Source organism: Elephantulus edwardii, unplaced genomic scaffold (genome assembly GCF_000299155.1).
Source record: "Elephantulus edwardii isolate Elephantulus edwardi_28Jun2011 unplaced genomic scaffold, EleEdw1.0 scaffold00023, whole genome shotgun sequence".
In the NCBI taxonomy this organism is placed as follows: domain Eukaryota; kingdom Metazoa; phylum Chordata; class Mammalia; order Macroscelidea; family Macroscelididae; genus Elephantulus; species Elephantulus edwardii.
Window position 1 is genome coordinate 4,218,753 of NW_006399773.1, and position 4,417 is coordinate 4,223,169.

Consider the following 4,417-nt stretch of genomic DNA (forward strand, 5'->3'; position numbering starts at 1 on the left):
TACTCAAGGTGCTGAGATTTTTGAGAGAACTGTTATTTGAGTGAGTAACAAAGAACTTGTAAAAAAAGATAGATTTATATGGATGGTAAATACCTTAGTGGCTGTGTTAGTACCATTGACCGTAAAGCAACATGTAGTGAAGTTTTCATTTTTTTTTTTTTTTTGCTTTGGAAGGAAGCACAAATTCTTAGGGTTAGAATTTAGAGCTTTACATAAGTATATTCAATTCTGGTTTGACCATTTGATTCTAAATTAAACTTTTTCTTAATACCATTGTGAATTTCAGTCACACTAAAGGTTATAGTAGATCTGCAGAAATGGTTGATATTGAATGACTCTAGCAGTGATTTCTGAAGGTTGATAATTTTTTTCATAAGAAAGCCTGTGTTTTCTAAAGTTGTAGCTAATTCACTGATTTCTTAAAAAGGCAGAGTGAAGGATGAAAAAGAAAATGACTTCTGAGAAATTTAATGTCATTATTATAAAGTTTATTAAAGGGCAATCTTTCAAATATTTTCCCACTTCCAGAAAGTTTTTGTCTTACAATTCTTCTTGTCCTCTGGGCTGTGTACACTGTTCAAAAATTACTTGCGTACTGTGTTCCTCATCGCAGTGGAAGTTTCTCTTCTTTTATGAGGCATGCAGATGGATGCGCTATTCTTACTCTCCGGATAGGATTGCATACTTGTATCATTCTCTATAAAAAAATGTAGCAAACTAGGAACATTGGTTGAGCACTATTCTTTGTACTTTCATTTATTTCTTATGTAAATGTGGGAGGTGCTATCATGGGCACTTGTTATAGGTGATAAAATATCAGTTTAGAAATCTCTGTAAACTTTGCTCAGGATTACAGAAATGCTAACAGTGATGGAACTGAGGTTGAAAAGCCAGGCCTCGATGAAGATTCTGTGGTTGTAGCCATTACAGACTGAAGATAGAATGTTGAGGAGAATGGAGTCCTGCATTGTAAACTTAGTGTCAGCGTAAACCAGAAACAGTGACTTTATCAAATGATCCAACCCTTTTAGAGTTCACTTTTTTTCTTTGTAAAATATAAAAGGTTGAATTAGTTGACTCTCTCATTCTTTTCAGCTGTTAAAACCCACATAGAACATTAAATATTTTAGATGACAACTTCTGTGCACACTCTCGTTTCTTCAATGGTGAATTTTTTAGCATATGAATCAACTTACTGTGTTCTGTTTTATAACAAATGTAGATAGTTTAGGAAGATGCTCAGAGTATACTATCCTCGATTGCTTGGTGATAATGGAGTGCAATGGCTGATAGGCTGGGCTACAGGGCTGTGCTGTGCCCTGCAGTATAGAGAGATAAACAGTTCCCCATGACGCTGGCATTTCCTCACATCTTAAGATGAGAAGCATGAATGAGTTTTGTTCTAGACGTATCTGTTGCATCTATCCACATGTGGTTACTTAAATAAGATTACAAGTTTATTTCCACGGCTACCCTTGTCACATTTCAAATACTCAGTCACCACATTCAGTTTCTTGGAGACTCTGTTGGGCAGTGCAGATACATGGAATATTTCCATCACCACAAAGAAAGCTCCCCTGGGCATGAGAGCAGCAACAGCAGACTTCATCTGTAAAGAACCAACTAGTAATTACTGTAGCTGCGTAGATCATACGATCTCAACTATTGTAAGGTGAAAGTGACTACAGAGGGGATATGCAAATGAATGAGTGTGGCTGTGTACCCGTAAAACTCTTGTTTCAAAAATAGGAGGCAAGTCAAATTGGCGACATTAGACCTAGTTTGCTGATCCCCTGATCGCTCCTCTAACATAATGTTCCCTGGGTTTGAGTCCTGCCCATATTGCTTTCTAAGTTGTGTAACTAGTTAGGATACCTCACGTACTCTGTGCTTCAGTTTCCCTTTTTTGTAAAATCATAATTGTTACAAAGATTAAAGAAGATAATACTTCCAGAATCAAATACTTTAGTATTTGATAAGTGCTAAGTATCGTTTACCTACTGTTTAACCTAAGGATAAAAGTCTTTGTTTATACATGTTATTTTTTGCTACTATGATTTTCCTATCTTGATACACTTGACAGCAGCTAATAAGAAGGTACATAAAAAATGTTGGGCTAGTGGTTATTACAGGCACTGATGCCTGTATTGGATGGAAGTTACCAGTATTGTGTGAACAGCTCACTCATTCAGAGTCACCGCCTGGTAGAAATCCGAATTCTTTCTTTAATGGGCACAGTTTCTTCCGTTTTATGAGGCAATTTAAAAGTTATAGACTGTTCCCAAATTATATAGAAAAACCATGAAATTTTAGTTTTCTAAGTTATTCTCATTTGCCTCTTTAACTCACTTTTTGAAATGTCAGTATTTTTTAATGCTGTTTTATTCCCTTTGTGTTGGCCTGAGTCCAGAAAGAGATCATCATTTATATGTAACTCCTTTGTACTTTGTTTACAGAAATGCAAGGAATAATAATGTTCCATATTTCTATTTAATGAGTTTCTTCACTTATAAAGTTGATAGTCTGATGTCATAATTTTGTTGTTGCTATAAGCCATTGCGTCAACTATGACCCACAACGACCCTATGAACAGTAGCTCTCAACTCTGCCCTGTCTTCAGACAGTCTCACTATTTTGACACCTTTGTCACCTTTACCACAGTCTCTGTTAATCCATCTCATCCAGAGTCTCCTGTGCTGACCCTCCACCCTTCCAAGCATGGTGTCCCTCTCCAAGGACTGGTCCCTTTTGGCAACATACCCAGAGTATGTCAGACAGAGCTTCAAAATCCTTGCCTCTAAGGAGCAACCTTGTTTCACCTTCTCCAGGATGAACCTGTGTGTTTCTTGGAAGTGCATAGTATGTTTAATACTCTTCTCTAGCACCACAACTCAAAGACATTGATTCGTCTTCTGTCATCTTTAGTCATTGTGTCTCCTATGCGTAGTAAGTAATTGTGAAGACCATGATCTGCGTCTGGTACATCTTAAATTCTAGACTGATACTGTTGTTCTTTAGCACTCTGGAGATTTTCCTAATGCAATTCGTCTTTGATTTCCTGACTGCCTGGGCCTGTTTGTGGAGCTGAGCAAGCTGAAATTATTAACAATCTCATTTTTTTCTCCATTATTTTTGCTGCTACCTTTTGTCTCGGTGGTGAGAATCCTTGTTTTCTTATTGTTGAGCTCTAATCTGTATTGAATGCTGCAGTCCTTGGTCTTCTGCAGCAAACACTTCAGGTCCTCCTAAGTTTTGGCAGTGTGTCATCTGAATAACAAAGGTTTTGATGAGTCTTCTAATCCTGATGCCACATTGCTCCTCATAAAGTCCAGTCTCATCTGTGCCACATATAGATTGAAAAGATATGGAGACAATCCCAAAGGCGCTCAGTTCAAATCCACCAGATGCTCTGCTGGAGAAGGAGGGGCAGTCTCCTCCTGTGCCAGTCAGATCTGATTCTACAGTACACAACAAGGAGAAAAGAAAAGGTATGGAGAGACAGGATGCATCCCTGATGCACTCCTTTCTTGATTTTGAACCATGCAGTGTTTCCTTGCTCTGTTCACATGACAGCTTCCTGGTCTAGATAAAGATTTCAAATGCGCACAAGTAAATATTCTCAGATTTTCATTCCTCTCAATGTTAGCCACAATTTGCTATGACCCACACACTCAAATGCCTTTGCAGGGTCAATAAGACACAAATAAAAATACACATACAACAGTACAATGCTTAATAGATCTTTAATTATTACTATTATTAGCAGTGATAGTATAAAAATACTGTCTTTTGAATTGTTCTCTTTTATTTGTATCTTTTTAAAAAGCCCAAGGATTATTGTGTTTTTGTTGGAATGTTACACAGTAGATAAGAGCCCCATTTGACGATTTCTACACACATTGTTCAGTTATATTGGTTATGTTTCTATGTCAATTTTCTTCCATTCCATTCCTGTGGTTCTTCATTCCAGCACTGTAGTTTCCTGCCTCCTCCTTTTCTCATCTGTGCTTTGGTGTAAATGTTGCTCTTGGTCTCACATGGGATTTTCTTTTTTTAATAGAGCGCCGTACTCACAGGGAGTAGCCTTTATTGTTTTGTGTGTGAGCCATCTTCTATTTCACTAAAAGGTCATAGAAGGGAATGGCTTTCATTCAAGGTTTAAAGTATATCTTAGAGTAAGAGTCTCAGGGACTCTTCTGGTCTTAATCTGGTAAGTCTGAAAGAGCTTGAGTTTTCACCCACCCTTTGTTTTTCTTCCATCATGGTCTTTTTCTTGTGAGCCGGGTCAGAATGGTTGACAGCATTAGTTGGGTATCATCTAGTTCATCTGGTCTTGGGTTAGATGAGAGAGAGAGAGAGAGAGAGAGAGAGAGAGAGAGAGAGTGTGTGTGTGTGTGTGTGTGTGTGTGTGAGAGAG

At 37.8% G+C, this 4,417-nt stretch overlaps 1 pseudogene; it reads left to right on the forward strand.

Annotated features, from left to right (window-relative positions):
- The window catches only part of LOC102866145, a 38,760-nt pseudogene that overhangs the window by 10,450 nt on the left and 23,893 nt on the right, over nucleotides 1-4,417 (forward strand).